A 19,080-nucleotide genomic window follows, 5' to 3' on the forward strand; every position below is an offset into this window, starting at 1 on the left:
GTGGCTAAGGTGCTGGTCTGGGCTCTAGACATCCTGGCCCTAGGGGAAGGATGGGGGGGTAGGTGTAGGGAAGAGATCCATGGTAGCCAGGAAAAGTTTTGTAGACAAACTGGGACGGGAAGATGGATGGGGTTTGTGAGTGGAGGAAGAGGTAGTGGTTGTAGGAGGTGTGCGTCTGCTGAGCTTGGGTGAAGGTGCATGGGTTGGAGGCTGTTGTGAGGTGGATGTCTGTTGTGTGGGTGTGTGCCTGCGTTTGTGTATTTTGGGAGGATGGCTCACAGACACACTGAGAGAGGACACAAGGGGCGTGTGAATGGTAGTGGGGGTGGTGATTGCACGTGAGCGGTGCGTAGTGATGGGCGGGCTGGTAATGGAGGTAGTGGCTGAGGATGTAGTGCATGCATGTGTGAGTGGAAACGAGACTGGGAGGGAGGTGGAGGACGTGGAGGAGGGGGACACAGTGGAGGCAGTGGATGTTGGTGTGTCAGCATGGGTATGGTGCTTTTGTGAGTACCTGTAGGATGTGTGGTGCTTATGTTTGCCCAATCCACTTTTGTGTGTTAATGTGTGTGCATGCTGGTCTGATGGTGTGCTTGGGATAGGCTGAGGTAGAGGGGATTGGGTCTGGGAAGTGGAAGTTGGGGGGGGGAGGCTAGACAAGAGACAATGGCTGCCATAACTGCTGAGGCCAGAGCCTGAATTGCTCTCTGTTGGGCCGCCACGCCAGAATGAATGCCCTCCAGGTATGCATTTGTTTGTTGCAAATGCCTATCGACACCCTGTACGGCATTCAAAATGGTTGACTACCCAACAGTGAGGGGTCTCAGGAGGTCAATAGCCTCCTCACTGAGGGCAGCAGGGCTGACTGGGGCAGGGCCTGAGGTGCCTGGGGCAAAGGAGATGCCTACCCTCCTGGGTGAGCGGGCACGGGAAACACGCTGAGGGGCTGCTGGGAGGGCGGTGCTGGTAGGGGGTGGCAGCTGTACCTGTTCTTGCGGTGGGCACGGAGCTGCCCCCCACCGCAAGGGAGCTCCCATCAGAGGAGGAGTCGCTGTCGCTGGTGTCTCCTCCTGTCCCCATCGTGGAGCTCCCCTCGCCCTCTGTCCCACTGGTGCATTCAGACTCCATAGATTCACCCTCCTGGGCCATGTGGGATGCCGCTCCCTCCGTCTCCGGTGCCTCTGCTCCTCCGCCAGATGATGCTAATGCACACAAGAACAGGGTGACAAAACAAAAAGGGGGGGAAGACAGAGGAGACACATAGTCAATACCAGCAACACCACTACCATTGGCGGACACAACACACAGGGAGCAGCCCTATGCACTAGGCCATGTTCTAGCAGTTAGTAGGAAAAACACCTGCCCATGGGGAACTATGCCTAACCCCATTTGCTGCACACATGGAACCCACAGGAGGCTGACTAGTTGTAGATGGCCACTACCAGTATTGGGGTAGGAGTGCCACAGACCCTGCCCAACAAGGGACCTACCCTACCAAGTTCACCCTGGCCTAGGGGAACCCACAGCCCACATCCCCCACCCAGACACCTCGTAAATCGCACAGAGTCAGCTGAATGAGACTGTACTCACCCTCTTGTGGCTGCTGTGATGCCCTCAAGCTCCCATCCAACTCCGGATATGCCACCGCCAGGATCCGGAACATCAGGGGGGTCATGGTGCGACGGGCACCCCTTCCACATTGGGAGGCCATCCCCAGCTGGGCCTTCCCCATCTTCTTGCTCCAGCGGAGCAGGTCCTCCCATCTCTTGCGGCAGTGGGTGCTCCGTCTGCGATAGACTCCCAGGGTCCGCACCTTCTTGGCGATGGCACGCTAAATGCCCTTCTTCTGGTGGGCGCTGACTTAGACGAAAGGTAAAGGATGATAGCAAATTACTCCCCCGTCCGGTTCATCATACTTATTGCCCACCACTTCCCACCCATGCCCTGACACACATGCACTCACCATCCTCTCATGCAGGCCTCAGCCCCCAACCCCACATGCATCTTCCATCCACACCACTCCATCCATTCATGTCCCACGCATCATGCTCAAAGTGTACTCACCTGTTTGTCTGGAGGGCCGTAGCGTAGCGTGTAGTGGGGAGGACTCCATCCACTAGTCTCTCCAACTCCTCCGAAGTGAAGGCAGGGGCCCTTTACCCAAACATTCGAGGCATTGTCACTTCCAGACACAGGTCACAGCAGCACTTGCAGTGTAGGTCCTCTCTTGTTGAAGGTCAGGTATCAAGTGAGTGAACAGATGGCGGTCACATCTGCGGTGCTGCGTACCGTCACCGCCGGAGTACATCATCATTGGCTCCTGGAACCCATAGGGCTCAATGACAACCAATGCTGAACTTCGTGGTGGTCTTCGACCACCTACTGAGACGCTGCACAACACCAGCGCACTTACCTCATTTCCCCTTGTCCCTCCTTACAGGTCAGACAGCCGCCATTTCAGGGTGGCACATGGCATGGCACCTAACTGCGTCACAGCACATTTGGGCAGAAATACGGACAGACACTGCCACGCACGGATTTCCTCACATTACTGCAAAAACACTTGTGCAACTTCCGTGGTACATGACCCTCTGCTCACCATTCTCCTCCATAGGGCACATCCGCTGAAGCAGATGTTGAGATGGCATCATCCTCCGGTGTACAGACCCCTGGTGGACCTGTCGACAATGGAAGACAAACACATCATTATCACCTACAGACTTGATCGTGCCACAATCCAAGAACTGTGTGCCCAATTGGAACCTGACCTGATGTCAGCTATCTGCCATCCCATAGGTATCCCCCCTCTAGTGTAGGTCCTGTCAGTGCTCCATTTCCTGCCAAGTGGTTCCTTTCAAACAACAGTGGCCATGGTATCAGGGATGTCTCAGCCAATGTTTTCTAATGTGTTGACCAGAGTGTTATCTGCCCTGCTGAAACACATGCACAGCTACATCGTTTTCCCCCAGGTGGAGGATTTGGTCACAGTGAAAGCTGACGTCTATGCCCTGGTACATATCCCCAACATCATTGGTGCCATTGATGGTACACATGTGGCATTTGTCCCCTCCCCCCCGCAGGAATGAACATGTGTACAGAAATTGAAAAAGCTACCGTTCAATGAATGTGCAGATGGGGTGTTTGCCAGACCAGTACATCTCTCATGTGAATGCCAAGTATCCGGGCTCTCTGCATGATGCTTACATTTTGAGGAATAGCAGCATTCCTTATGTGATGGGGAAACTCAAGAGGCACCATGTGTGGCTAATAGGTGAGCCCAAGGTCCCCACACAGTATGAATAGGTGTCTGGGTATGGGGTAGTCCCTAAGGGTTGGTGTGTGTCTAACAGATATCCATTGACATTTGCAGGTGACTCTGGTTACCCCAGTCTCTCATGGCTACTGACCCCAGTAAGGAATGCCAGGACAAGGGCAGAGGAACGCTACAATGAGGCACATGGACAAACTAGGCATATTATTGAGCGGACTTTCGGCCTCCTGAAGGCCAGATTCTGGTGCCTCCATCTAACAGGTGGCTCCCTATACTACTCACCGAAGAAGGTGTGCCAGATCATCGTGGCATGCTGTATGTTGCATAACCTGGCTTCGCGACACCAGGTGCCTTTTCTGCAGGAGGATGGGCCTGATGATGGTCTTGTGGCAGCTGTGGAACCTGTGGACAGTGAGGAAGAGGAGGCAGAGGAAGAAGATATTGACAACCGAAACAACATCATTGTGCAGTACTTCCAGTGAGACACAGGTAAGAGATTGGCACTGCTCATCTCATATCTGACTACTGTATGACATTGTATAAGTCAGCCTTTTAACCTCTGTGTATGGACCCTGAAAGTTCACTTTGGCTTTCGTTTTCACAGATCTTTGTACCTCATTCTGGCTTCTGCTATGTTTACTGCTGCCCAACAACTGTCATACATTGGTATGTGCAAATGAACATTAGCATTGACATCTGATGATGAAGTTGTAATAATACATTTGTGTAAGTACAGACTGACTCCAGATTGTTTTGTGAATCAAGGGTGTTTATTTCAGTGCTAATAAGTAGAGGGGATGTGCAATGGGCTGGGGTGATGGTGGAGGAATGCCCAGGATAGAGTCCAGTCTGTTTGTATCACAGGTGCATTGTCCAAGGGGGCATGGGAAGTGGAGCAATGGCAGTTCAAGGTGGACAGTGTGACAGAGTGGGAAAGAAGGGTGACAATCAGGAGAGTCCTATTTCCTAGCGGGTGTCTTGGCAAGGTGTCTTCAGCCTGGATCGCAGGGACCATTTGCGGGGTGGTTCTCCTTCTGCAGGGGGTGGGGTGCTGGTGGCCTGTTGGTCCTGTGGCGGGACCTCCTGTCCACTAGCGTTGCGGACTTGGAAGGCTGTTCATCGTTCGGGCTGGTGTCAGGGGCCCGGTGGTATGCCACTGTCTCCCTCATGGTATTGGCCATGTATACCAGCACCCCTGCAATGGTGACCATGGTCGTGTTAATGGACTTCAAGTCCTCCCTGATTCCCAGGTACTGTTCCTCTTGCAGTCGCTGGGTCTCCTGAAACTTGGTCAGTACCGTGCCCATGGTCTCCTGGGAATGGTGGTATGCTCCCATGATGTTTGAGAGTGCCCCGTGGAGACTGGGTTCCCTGGGCCTGCCCTCCCCCTGTCACACAGCAGTCCTCAAAGCTTCCCTGTTATCCTATGCCTCTATCCACTGAACCGTGTGCCCACTGCCACTGACCCCAGGTCCCTGATTGTCCTGTGTGTGTGAAGTTGCCTGGGGTCCCTGTAGTGGTGGGCACACTGCTGATTGATGTGTCCTGGGGACATTGTCACGGGCCCACTGAGTGGGTGCTGTGGTGGTGTTTCCTGAGGGGGAAGGTTCTGTGGTGATTTGGGACTGTGGCAGGGGAACCGACCGTCCAGAGGTCCATGATGGGCCGGGCTGGTCATCTTGATCCAGGCGTGCAGAGCTGGTGTCGTCACTGTGGGCCTCTTCTGTCGGGGGACTGGATATGGCTGGCACCTCCTGTCCGGTGACGTTGTGTAGGGGTCCTGTTGGGGTGTAAATGCATTGTTATTGTATAATGTGTGCCATCTTGTGCAATGGGTGTGTTTCCGTCCACTACTGTGCTTGCAATATCGCCTTGGCCCTTGTGTGAGTGGTGATTGCGTGCCCTGGGTGAGTCTCTCCGTTGGACATGCTTTGGTGATGGGTGTCCATGCAGGTCTCTGATGGGTGTCCATGCATTGTTGTCACATGCAGGGCTTGGTATTGGGATGTGTGGGTTGTTATAGTGGGGCATATGTGACATATATGTGTATATGTGAGGTGTTGGGGTGATGGGAATGAGGGTAGGGGTTGTGGTTTGTGGTGACATGCAGGTAGGGTGGGGGGATATATTAGTAGAGATATTACTTACCAGAGTCCAGTCCTCCTGCTACTCCTGCAAGGCCCTCAGTATGCATGATTGCCAAGACTTGCTCCTCCCATGTTGTTAGTTGTAGGGAGGAGGTGGGGGTCCACCGCCAGTCTTCTGCACGGCTAACTGGTGTCTGGATACCACGGAACGTACCTTCCCCGTAGGTCATTCCACCTCTTCCTGATGTCATCCCTGGTTCTTGGATGCTGTCCCACTGCGTTGGCCCTGTTGACAATTCTCCTCCATAGCTCCATCTTCCTTGCAATGGATGTCTGCTGCACCTGTGATCTGATTAGCTGTAGCTCTACCCGGATGATTTCCTCCACCATGACCCTGAGCTCCTCCTCAGAAAACCTGGGGTGTCTTTGAGGTGCCATGATGTGGTATGAGTGATGTGTGAGGTGATGGTTGATGTGATGTGTGGGGTGATGTGTTGGGGTGTGTGGTGTTTTGTGCGTGGATGGTGTATGAGTGATGGTGTTGTGTGCCTCTGAATGCTGGTGTTGTCTTTGCTTTTCTGTCTCTCTGCTTCTTCCAGAAATGCCATTGTAAGGGGTTGTGGGTAATGTGGGTGTGTGTTTTATAGTGGTGTGAGTGTGTGGGTGTGGTGTGTGTATGTGTATCAGGTGTGTGTATTTTGAATTGTCCAATGTGGTTGTGTTTTGTAAATGTGTGTGTATTTTGAGCGCGGTGGTGTGTACCGCCAATGGTTTACCGCAGTTGAATGAATGCTGCTCTGATTTGTGGGTCATGATAGTGTGGGCATATTCCTGTTGGCGTGACGGTGTGGGTTTTGGTACAGCCAGTTTATCACTGACCTTTGGTTTGGCGGACTTGTGTAGGTGTCTGTATTGTGGAGGATTTCTAAGTGTGGGTCATAATACCCGTAACGGATTTCCGTTGTGGACACGGTATGTTAGAGGCCGTCAGCACGGCGGTGAGTGGACTTTACCACCAGGGTTGTGTTGAGGCCCTAAGTGTTGCACTGCATGAGTAGTGCCACATGGTAACATGGAGGGCACAGTTTGGCTGTGTAGGGCTACTATGGTGTCTCTACATCTGACACCACTGTGGTGCAAGGAGGTGGTAGGTTCCATCCAACAATAGAACACTGCTTCAAATATGGACTACACAATACATCTTTGCAATGGTTTAACCATCAGCTGGAATTAATATGACTCTTCCCTGGTCCCTGAGCTACTACTCAAGATTGTCATGTCTATCAACAGAGACCTATGAAACCATTTTTAAAAAACAGGAACATACACTATACCACAAGCAAGTCTGAGTCACCACTCCACCTACAGATAACAACTGCCATGGTATATTCCAAACCACTCTCAAGGTTTACCAACACATCTTTTCTCATTCCTTTGCAGCCGATCAAGGTTACTGCATATAGCCATAGGTAATAACTCCATTTGCCAATCCCACAATGGTGGAAGGGAGCGCAGATAACAAAGCGCATAGAAGAACACGCAATGTGGTGGAGAGGACATTTGGGCTTCTGAAGTCAAGGTTCAGGTGCCTGGCCCTGACAGGAGGAAGCCTCTTGTATGCTTCACCTCTGGTATGTAAAATCATACTGGCATGTGCAATCCTCCATAACATATGTATAAGAACAAATGTTCCCTGCGATAAGCAGGTTGAAGTCCCGAACGAGGAGGAGAATGATAATGGTGTAGCTAAGTTGGAGAGAGAACAACATAACAATCCACATAGCATAGAACTTTTATACATAGTGACTGGACTATCATCAGCACATTGTAAATAGCACCAATAAAATACTTTGCACCTGAATCTCCTTGGTGTACTCATTCTCCACTACATATACAATTGGAATGTAACTCAAACCTCAGGGAGCACATAAGAAACACAATAGTTACAAGTATTGTAGCAACATCGTTTGTGAGGTAAGAGGGTCCATTGCCTCCATTTCACATATCATTGACACGCAATTCATGTGCATGTGACTCTTGAAGGCCTAGATCCATGCACCACAACATATATTGTGCCGACAAGTGGGGAAGGTACTAATTCCTAGCCCTTTCCCCACATCATCACTACGCCTACCAGGATGTATGCAAGGGGGGCACACATTTGGTAGGGGCTTTGATCAAATGCGTTTAAGTAATGTAGGATGTGAACGCTGTCACATTGCAGGGTGATTGCTGCTTTGCCTGTACGGTTCATGTGTGACAAGGGGGGGGGCATCATTGGTAATGTGGACCTTCAATAATTGTACAGGGATTGTGACCAATGTTAGAGACAGAGCCTGCGCTGTGTATCCATGGGATTATGTTCTGACACTGCCATTGGGCAGAACCCTCCACTGGCTCCCCATCAAAGAACGGATCCATTTTAAATCTCTCTGCATTGTCCATAGGGCCCTACATGGTAAAGGTCCCATCTCTCTAAGGAAACGGATCTCCCTGCATACTCCTTCTAGGAACTTACGTTCCTCCTCTCTTAGGTATGCACACATTTCTCGATCTAAGAGAGCCTGGGGCAACAATTCTTTTTCCAGTAAGGCCTCCCACCTTTGGAATACTCTTCCTTTGGAGCTCCGTTATGAATCCTCCGAGCACCTCTTTAGGAAAAAGCTCAAAACTTTTTTATTCTGTAATTAGCATTGATCCCCCCTCCTATTTGTGCATTGCTGCTTTTAGCGCTGGGATGCCTTCGGGTCGCCATGCGCTTTACAAATCTTATAAACTAAACTAAACTAAACCCTGACACATGGAGGGCTGTACTTCACTTATGGCACACACACGTTGGCTGTGGAGTGCGCTATGGGTTGCCAGACAAATGATGCAGCTAAGGGTGCTGCATCACTATCCAAACATATGACCCACTGTCGGGATCTAAGAAATATAGGGGCACTGCACCACCAAATAATTGTCTGGGTGGAATGTAGGCAGAGAGTGCTATACTCCCTATGTACATAAGAAGCACACTTTTCACACAAATCTGCTTTCTTGGCACATGCCTACAGCAATTCCAGATAAACATCTGAAAATTGATGTACGGGTGTATGTTCTAGGTAGCAAAAGGTATGCTAGTACCAACAATGCTTGACATGTGTCAGTATGGTTACCTAGTATGCTCTGTATAACAACATCGCACAGCACATAGCAATACACACCACTCATTGTCACTCACATGCCAGAACAAGTGCAAGGTAGCAACAGTTACAATTGATCCCATGCATGTTTTGGACTCCAACATGGCAATCAAATGTGGGATGTGCAACTATGTCCAGTAATGTCCACACATGTCACAGAACCATCAAAAAAATGAATGGGAGTAGAAGTAGCCATATATGTTGCATTTGGCTAATGCAAAAAGCAGCACTAAGATGATTTCCCACATCAACATCATTCAGTCATGGTAGAAGTTACCTAGGTTGTGGCATGCTGGAATAAATGCATACCCTTGTTTAACAGAGGATGTGGATAGACAGCTGAGAGATACCCACAGATACTTGCTAATACAACATGGGAGATGACTTGGAGACTACACAAGTGCTGTGGCAGGTGTAATGTCATGTGTATGTGGCACTCATTACATCTCACAAATACCGACAATGGGATGGTAATTATAATGCAGCCAGTAGTAGATGTGTACATCTACAACTTACACGTCACATGTTGCACCCTGCCCATGTATGACCAGACAATGTTGCAATAGAAGATGTGTACAAAGTGCAAGCAGCCTAAAGAACGGGAGCAATGTAGGAGACAATATATACCTTACAAGTAATGCGGTAAAACATGGAGAAGGAACACTCATAGAGCAATACTTACTGTGCAACACATCAATGTCTACATGTGAACATCCAACATGTGCACAGAGAGGGTGGCCAGGTCAGTACATAACCCAGTCATGTTTGCCACAACCATAACCTGGTAGTTACCCATCGCATGCTAACATGACAGGAGGCAGTGACAGAGAACACCATCTGTCCCCTGGCACGCTACCAAAAAGTCACAACAAAGATACAACCCCAAACCAAGCTGCCATGGAAATTCCTAAGAACACCAAATGATGAGACATGTCCAACACGTGCAAGTACCCAGTCCTCTGTACATAAGAGGGGAAGGCTGACATTCAGTACCACAGAGGAAAATGTGATATCCTAGTCCGTTTGATCACAATTGTGCATGTGTCTGTCTGCAGGGGAGTGTGCATTGTTCTGCTGATTAGCAATCATGAAGAGGCTAGATCCTGATTCAAAAACCCTAACACCACTGCTCTGGCTACATAAAATAATGACATTGTCAGAGGCCTGATTCATGTGCACAGTGAAACTGAGCAATGTGGATCTCTGTAAACCTGTCCCTTCACTTGCAACCATAGTTTTGTGTTGCCAGACAAACTCCCACAGTAGCGATGAAGAGTGGGCTGCCATCTATGCCAGACTGCAACACTGATACACAGTGGTATGCCATTGTATGTGACAGTCATGACAAACATGATGTGGACGAATGTTGGTGCCTAGTTGGTGGCATGCACACATATACTACATATCTCAGCACACATACTACTAAAATGGCTCAGGCATGGTAATGTGTATATGATTCTGAACAAAAGGCAACCTACCAAATATGTAAGGGTATATGTCTCACAAAATCACTGACTGAAAGAAATGACCCTCAGATGTGTTCCGACAAACGGAAACATAGGTCGCACTGATTTGGCTACACAGGCATATATCAAAGTCCATCATGAGTCCATGCAGGAAGATAGTTATGTGAGGTTTCACAGTCCATAAACACACCACTGTGGTCATATGTTACTGAAATGACACTACATATATCTTTACACACACATGGCATATAGCAACCTTCAGTGACATGCGTTCAAACCAACTCATGCAACTAAGATGCATGGGGAACTATATGTCACACATGTAGCAGAGCATCTTGAAGGCAAAACCAACAACACACCACAGAGTGGACGCACATGCACATGCAACTTGCCTGGGGTAATGTGATGTCAGACCAGTCCTAGTCCACTGCATTCTCTGAGTACAAATTGTCATGGCTGTCACATGCCTTACCATGTTTTGGACATACGCCATCATATATTTTGCATTGTTGGTATGCGTACATTTGTATGTCAGGCATAGCAATGTAGTACTCCCACAAACAAGTGCTCAAAAACATATGTACACTCATAGTATACATGCGCTAATGCACAGTGTAGCTACACATGCGCATATGCACAAATTATGAGTAATTGCATGCAGGAGACACATAAACAAACCTATAGGTTCAACATACCAATGTCACCGTAAAGATGTGACAGGATAGTTACACAGATGTAACCATACCATGATTACAACATTGTTACATCACCCATGTGACATGGTAAATGAATCTGGGTACACTCAAAGCCTACATTGCAAAATTCCTTGAATTTTTGTCATGCATCAAAAATTAATGACACAAATGGCTCAAATCTACACTCTGCAACACCATAAAAATGACGCCTGGCCCCTGAGCGTCCATCAGACGTTCACAGGCCTTTTAATGCACAATGGGGAAAAATTAATCGCATGACTGTCATGCCTCAAAAATGTATACTCATATGCCTATACCATACTTTTCTCCTAAGCAAAAAGATGTCTAGCCCCTGACCATATATTGCACGTCCACAGGCCTTTTCACGCACAATGGGAAAAGTTCTACGCATGACCGTCATGCATCAAAAAAACAATGCATAAATGGAAACGTAACACACAGGCCCAGGACGTGATGAAACAGGACATCCTGCCTGCATACATGGTACAGTGAGTCCACTTTCACTGTCACTTCCCAGTCTTATTGTCTGTGACTGTATGAGGGTGTGTGGAGCTGGTGCTGTAGGTGATTTGGAGTATTTGGACTGTTTCTGTGCTGTGTCCTGTAGCTGTTGTGTATAATTTGTCTTTTAATCTGTCTGTTGTATAGTAATTGTTCTGTATCTGTCACTGTATTGTGGGGTGTTTGTCTGGGGTAGGATAGTTTGTAGGGTATTTGAGGGAGTTGGGATAGTGTTAGGGCATTTTTTTCCCCTGCCAACTGCATTTGCAGTGCATGAGGTCATGAAAAGGGAGGATGGTCAGGATGTCAGCCGATGAGCTGGTGGGCTTCATTTGGCTGGTACAACATTGCCTCCCCATGATGCTGGTACTGGGTGCCCTTGTAATTCAGGAATACCCCACAGAGGCCAGGAAGCTGTGGTGGGGCAAAGTGCCCCACCACCGTACTAGAGTTTTTGCCACTGGAATGGACAACCACCAATTAAAACACCATTGGGCTGACCTCATAACAAAGGGAGCAAGATCTGCTGGATCACCTGGGCATTGAGATTGGTGGAGAAGTTGGTAAGTATCCCATTTCCATACGAAGGGCCAGATGTAGGAAAGGATTTGTGAGTCGCAAACGGCAAAAATTGCCGTTTGCGAGTCGCAAAATGCATTTTCCTATGCAGAAATGCATTTTGCGAGTTGGGACCGACTTGCAAAATGCATTTCCTTATCGCAAATAGGAAGGGGTGTTCCCTTCCTATTTGCGATTCGCAGTGGTATGCAATACCATTTGCGACCGCATATGCGGTCGCAAATGGTGTCGCAGTTACCATCCACTTGAAGTGGATGGTAACCCACTCGCAAATTGGAAGGGGTCCCCATGGGACCCCTTCCCCTTTGTGAATGGACCACAAATAATTTTTTCAGGGTAGGTAGTGGTCCACGGGACCACTACCTGCCCTGAAAAAATACCGAAACTAAAGGTTTCGTTTTTTTTTAAGTGCAGCTCGTTTTCCTTTAAGGAAAACGGGCTACACTTAAAAAAAAAAACTGCTTTATTTAAAAGCAGTCACGAACATGGAGGTCTGCTGACTACAGCAGGCCTCCATGTTTGCGAGTGCCCATAGTCGCTATGGGGCCGCAATTTGTGACCCACCTCATTAATATTAATGAGGTGGGTCTTTGCGACCCCATAGCGACTCGCAGACTGTGTCTGAGACACCGTTCTGCATTGCAAATTGCGACTTGCAATTTGCGAGTCGGAAGGACTCGCAAATTGCAAGTTGCAATTTGGCTACATCTGGCCCCAAGTCCACTATTTGTATGTTTATGACAGGTGCTGATACGGTTGAGTGCAGCATGTCATGTTTAAGGATCTGGAGATGTCATATGCTGCCTGTACGAAGTACCCAGCACTACCTTAGGGCTGCCATTCTAATGTACAATAATGAAGCTGAGGCAGAGCAGATGTGCCATCTTCCCTGCACAACCACAAAGTGTTGTGATGCATGCATAGGACAGCTCGGATTTGACAGCACAACATGAGGCCTGTGCAATGCATCATGTATGGGAGGGGGGGACCAACACCCGTTTGGGGGGCATATGTACAAGCCTCTGGTTAAAATGAGAAATATCTAAATCCCATTTTTCATGCACTTTGAATGGCTGCTGAGAGCAGGTGTTATATGGGGGCTTTTAAAGGTATCTGATGGGCCCCTATGTACTCATCAGAAGTCGTGATGATCTGTTTAGTTGCAACTTTTGCTGGGTACACCATTTTCCTCCATATAAATGATGCAGTTGGACCCTACCTGCATCATGCTGTGCCTTAATTCTCATTAGGCAGACACATGGCAGGGGTAAGGGGTGCACTGAGGACCACAAGGACTGTAGTGATGCACTTGGTGCTGCACCACTGTCGTTCAATGTGCCCCTTTGTGTCATTGGCCAAAGCCATGTAAGTGAGTATGACTATGCACTGAATCCAGACTGCTAGCACTTTCTTCTTCCTGTACATTGTTTATCACATACACCCCAAACTATGGGGGTGATTCTTACCTTGGCGGGCGGCGGAAGCCGCCCGCCAAAGTACCCCCGCCAGAATACCGCACCGCGGTCATAAGACAGCTGCGGTGATTCTGGGTTTTCCACTGGGCTGGCGGGCGACCGCCAAAAGTCCGCCCGCCAGCCCAGTGGAAAACAACCTTCCCACGAGGACGCCGGCTCAGAATTGAGCCGGCGGAGTGGGAAGGTGCGACGGGTGCAGTGGCACCCGTCGTGAATTTCAGTGTCTGCTGAGCAGACACTGAAAGTCTGTGTGGGGCCCTCTTACGGGGGCCCCTGCAGTGCCCATGCCATTGGCATGGACACTGCAGGGGCCCCCAGGGGCCCCACGACACCCCATACAGCCATCCTGTTCCTGGCGGCTCTGCCGCCAGGAACAGGATGGCGGTATGGGGTGTCAGAATCCCCATGGAGGATTCTACAGGGCAGCGGAAAACCGGCGGGAGACCGCCGGTTTTCCCTTTCTGGCCGCGGCTGAACCGCCGCGGTCAGAATACCCTGTGGAGCACCGCCAGCTTGTTGGCGGTGCTCCCTCCAACCCTGGCCCCGGCGGTCCATGACCGCCGGGGTCAGAATGGCCCCCTATGTGTATTACCACACATAGGCCCATATTTATACTTTTTGACGCTAAACTGCGCTAACGCAGTTTAGCGTCAAAAGATTTTGCGCCGTCTAACGCCATTCTGAAGCGCCATGCGGGCGCCGTATTTATGGAATGGCGTTAGCCGGCGCAAGCGGACCGGCGCTGCCTGGTGTGCGTGGAAAAAAACCACGTAGACCAGGCAGCGCCGGCGTAGGGGGAAAATGGCGTTAGGGCGTCTTAAAATGGGGCAAGTCAGGTTACGTCGAAAAAATAGTCGTAACCCGACTTGCGCCATGTTTTTTCGACGCCCATCCCCCATCAACATGACTCCTATCATTGTAAAGATAGGAGTCATGCACCCTTGCCCAATGGCCATGCCCAGGGGACTTCTGTCCCCTGGGCATGGTCATTGGGCATAGTGGCATGTAGGGGGGCACAAATCAGGCCCCCCTATGCCACAAAAAAAAAAAAAAAAATACTTACCTGAACTTACCTTAATGTCCATGGGATGGGTCCCTCCGTCCTTGGGTGTCCTCCTGGGGTGGGCAAGGGTGGCAGGGGGGGTCCCTGGGGGCAGGGGAGGGCACTCTGGGCTCATTTTGAGCCCACTTGTCCCTTAACGCCATGCCTGACCCAGGCGTTAAAAAGCGGTGCAAAAGCGCCGTTTTTGGTCACGCCCACTCCCGGGCGTCATTTTTGCCCGGGAGTATAAATACCACGTAAAGGCCTGGGAGTCATTTTTTAAGACGGGAACGCCTCCCTTGCATATCATTAACGCAAGGAAGGGGTTCACGCTAAAAAATGACGCACTCTCTGGGCACTTTGGCGCCCGAAGCGTCTAACGCCATAGTATAAATATGGCGTTAGTTGGCGTTAGTTTAGCGTCGAATTTGCGTCGAAAAAAACGACGCTAATTCGGCGCAAACGGAGTATAAATATGCCCCATAGTACCACAGGCCTGCCACATCTTACTGACAGTATGGGGCTGCCCTGCATCTGCTCCATCACTGGCACATTTCTCAGAAACCTGCTCAAACACATGCATCCTTGGACCACGGAGCAAGTGTGTCTGTGTTGAGGCATATGTCTATGCTCATGTTCTTATCCCTCCCTGGTCAAATAATGGTATACCATGCCAACAATGGCTGGCCACACAGTATTGGCAATACATTCATAATTTCAATCAGTCAATGTGCAGGTAGGTACAACTATTTAAACATAAATAAACTCCCATGGCATTATTGCTTGTGTGTGTGTGTGTGTGTGCCTTGTGATGGTGCACACACACATTAGTAACTACAAACAAGGATGTATCACAGCATTCCTCAACACTTTGGAATACCCACAACACTTTGGAATACACACACAACCCCTGGGCAGTTGTTTGTCAGTTTGCAGTGACAATGAGGTAGATGTCTTCAACATCCGGGGCAGGCTCAAATGCTATGGGTGTCACAATGAGATGGTCACTGCACCAACAATTGCATGGCCCTCAGAATCAGAATATGGTGTCATGCAGTTGCATATGGTCATTGAGGTGTAGAGCTAACAAACACCTGCATGACAATGCCATGTATCTATGCTGCAGTGAAAAGCACCACAGGAGTGTATGGGAAAATGATGGTTTGCAGGTGCCTGGGTTTCAATTATATGAGACTATGGCCCTCATTAAGACCCCATACTGCCATGGTGGTATGAACCGCCCGGCTGGAGATGTACCTCTCCGACACTGCAGTCCACAGCAGACAGCCGGCGGCATTATGAGCCAGCCTACTGCCATGGTTTCCACGGCGGTAGCACCACCACGAAAAGCATGGTGGTAGGCAGCTCCCCCACCCCCCCCCCAGCAAGCACCTGACCTCCCCACCCCGCTACACACATAGCGCCCCCACCTCCCTCCCCGCATACATGCACACACACACCCATACGCGCCACGCATACATACACACACACATCCATACACACCACGCATTCACCCATTAACCTCCACTTTCAGACACGCAGCCTCTCACATTCATCCATACATGCATTCACTCACACATACACAAATTCAGGCACACATCCACACAAACATACTCACATGCATGCTCACACTCATACACACTGACATGCAGACGTGCACTGACTGCAACATTCATACACGCATTCACTCACATGCATACAACCACACATACACCACAACACTCACAGACACATTCATTCATGCACACACACATTCATACACACAGGCAGACACCACAGAAAACACCCCCCTCCCCTGTCGGACACCCGACTTACCTTGTCTGACGCGGAGGTAGTTTGGCAGGGAACGGGATGGGGCGCTGCTACTGCCGGCCGCTCCCTGCCAGCAGGACACCACCCCGCCATATTAATGGTCTTAATGCGTCTGGCAGCATCCTTCTGGTGGGCGGTGCAGGTGACAGTACTGCCCAAGCACCTCCGACTGCCAGCATGGATACTGCCGGACTTCCGCCCACAATGTTGCGGAAATACAGCAGTACCCATTATATGGCGGTGGTCTTCTGGCGCCTGTGGATTCGGCGTTCTTAAGAAAAGACCGTTGAAGTCATAATGAGGGCCTATGTGTGATTGACTGATCATAGATAGTTGTCAGTTGCTCTGATCTACCACTAGGTTGACTTGCTCACTCAGCCTAACAAGTTGATAGTAAACAATGTTGTCCATTAACTGATATGTACAAATATCACTAAGCAATGTTTTCCATTCATGTCTTGCAGGTGGACCTCCACCCTACACCATTGGTGAAGTCACCAGATTTGAAGACTTTGATGCAGCCAGTAAGTGTCATCTTGTGCGTCATGTGTGCCAATCCAGGGTTTGGTGTAAGTCAGTCTGATGTGTGGAATGCTATGAATAATGGTTTTGCCTGACCTATGATATGATAGCATTGGAGTAAGGATGGTGACATCATGTCTGTTGGAATGTTGAGCATTGAGAATGGTTTGGTTGTAGCACAAGGGTCAACCTGTGCTGGCATGGAATTGTGGGTATTGGAAAATGGAATAGCTGGCCACATAGTCATTGATGTCTATCATGATAGTTGTTAGAGCAGCTGTTTATGTAAATAGTATGCCTGTTGACAACAACTTTGTCACAGCACTATTGACAGCACTGTGTGCCACACATAACTTACACATACTCACGAGACGGTACAGATGTAGGTCATATATATAGAGGTCTCAAGGGGGCTTATGCAGGAGACACTTGCACCACAGGTGCCTCAGTACACTTCAGATATATATTGGTGCTATAGTACTGCAATGACCCATATTGTGCTGGACGACAGCCAGTAGTGTACACAATTAGGAGCCAATTGAGCTCCAGATGGTTGTGGGAAAAGTCAATGAATTTACCCAAGCCAGATCTCATCAGAATTCACAACATGGTCCTGGCACCATGATATTTGTGAGTGATGTAGGTCACATCACATGTGCATATGATGTGAATGCTGAGTGCGCACCTGGTACTTTGATGATGTCTGACATGCATGAGCACATGATGTTCAATATATAAGAATACTGTTGCAGCACTCAGTGCAGGCCTAAGAGCACCCTCAGCCACCATGTGTGTGCTGTTTTACCCATGTAGCACAACGAGTAGGGGGATATTAGTTCTGTAATGTGTAGACAGCTTTGACGTGAAGGTCAGGCTTTGCCCAAACTTTCTGGGGACATTGCATTATTGTAAATGTGGGCATATCATGTCAGCAGATTTACCAGACCTTAGAATAGTTGGTGGGAAGTTTCCAGTCCCCCTATCAGATTGCCCCCACCTTGCATCCATGATGGCTGGGCAAGACTTGATGTTTCACCAGGGATGTCAAAGTTGTGGATTGAATGCAAAGCCCCCCTAATGGACAAGGACACAGGAATCCAGACTTGTTGGGGCATGTGATCCTCCCAAGTTTGATAACACAAATGTTGATCAAGGACAATTTAGTCCACTCACCTCGGGCCATGATGGTCAACAATGGATAGCCGTCATCCCAATGACATGTGCATGATACCGTGGATGGCTGGTAGAAATTGTCATAGATGAGGAGTAAGTCATTGTGGAGAAATGTATGATGGACTGCACGTGTCATCCGCAGATGCAGTGTACATTATGGGGGTCATTATGAACCCCGGCGGCGGGCGCAAAGGGCGCCACTGGCATGGCTGTCTGAACCCCCATATAATGAACACTTTGAGGGCCGCCATAGGCGGCCCTCCTCCACCACCAGGCTGCCGCCGACAGGCAGCCTGACGGTGGAGGGAATCATTTTCCAACAGGGCAGCGCTGCAAGCAGTGCTGCCCCCTGTGATAATGATCCCTTCTGCCACCAGCCTTTCTGTGGAAAGGCTGGTGGAAGAGGTGCTCCGGGGCCCCCCTGGGGGCCCCTTCACTCCCCATGCACTTGGCATGGGCAGTGCAAGGGCCCCTGTGCAGTGCCCCTTTGCGTAGGTCACTGCCCGGTTTACGGGCAGTGATCTGCGCAACAGGTGCAGCTGCACCTGCCGCACACCAACATTGTCAGCGGCTCCATTTGGAGCCACTGTCAATGTTACGGCCCTTTTCCCCGCCAGCCCAGCGGGGACACATAATGCGGCCAGTGGAGAGATAGTCGCGTTGGCGGTCTTCTATTGACCGCCAGTGCGGATCCCGACGGTTAAAACCACCGAGATCATAATGAGGGACTATATGTCTGTTCAACTTCCACCCAATGCTGTATGTGATGCTTGATTCTCTTCATTTTTCAGCTGCCAATATGACACCTGACCAATGGCATGCATACCACAAAAGGGCTGAAAGGTACAGCCACATTTTGGTAGTGTATGCCGGATACCACAGAATGGGAAGGAGGTTCTGCAGGGAAAAGACCACTGGGGAATGGCGTGCGTATGCACATGGGGGACCTCCACAGCAGCTGCAGAAAAAGAAAGACAATGTTGGCAAAACATCAGGGGTACAGGGGGACTCTGCAGGTCCAAGGCCCTCCATGTCAGCTGCACCTGTTACAAGCTAGGTACCTGTGCAGCCACCTGCTGCGGTCATGCACAGCCAATTTGAAAAGGGCAAGAGACAGGACATGGCCAACATAATGGCCAGACTTGACAGATTGGAGAAGGAGAGTGCCTACAGCAAGAAAATTATGAAGTTCATCAAGAAAAAACTGAAAAACATGTAAAAAGCTTGTTCCACAGCCTCCCAGTTCCTTCC

Source organism: Pleurodeles waltl, chromosome 4_1 (assembly GCF_031143425.1).
Source record: "Pleurodeles waltl isolate 20211129_DDA chromosome 4_1, aPleWal1.hap1.20221129, whole genome shotgun sequence".
Taxonomy (NCBI): Eukaryota; Metazoa; Chordata; class Amphibia; order Caudata; family Salamandridae; genus Pleurodeles; species Pleurodeles waltl.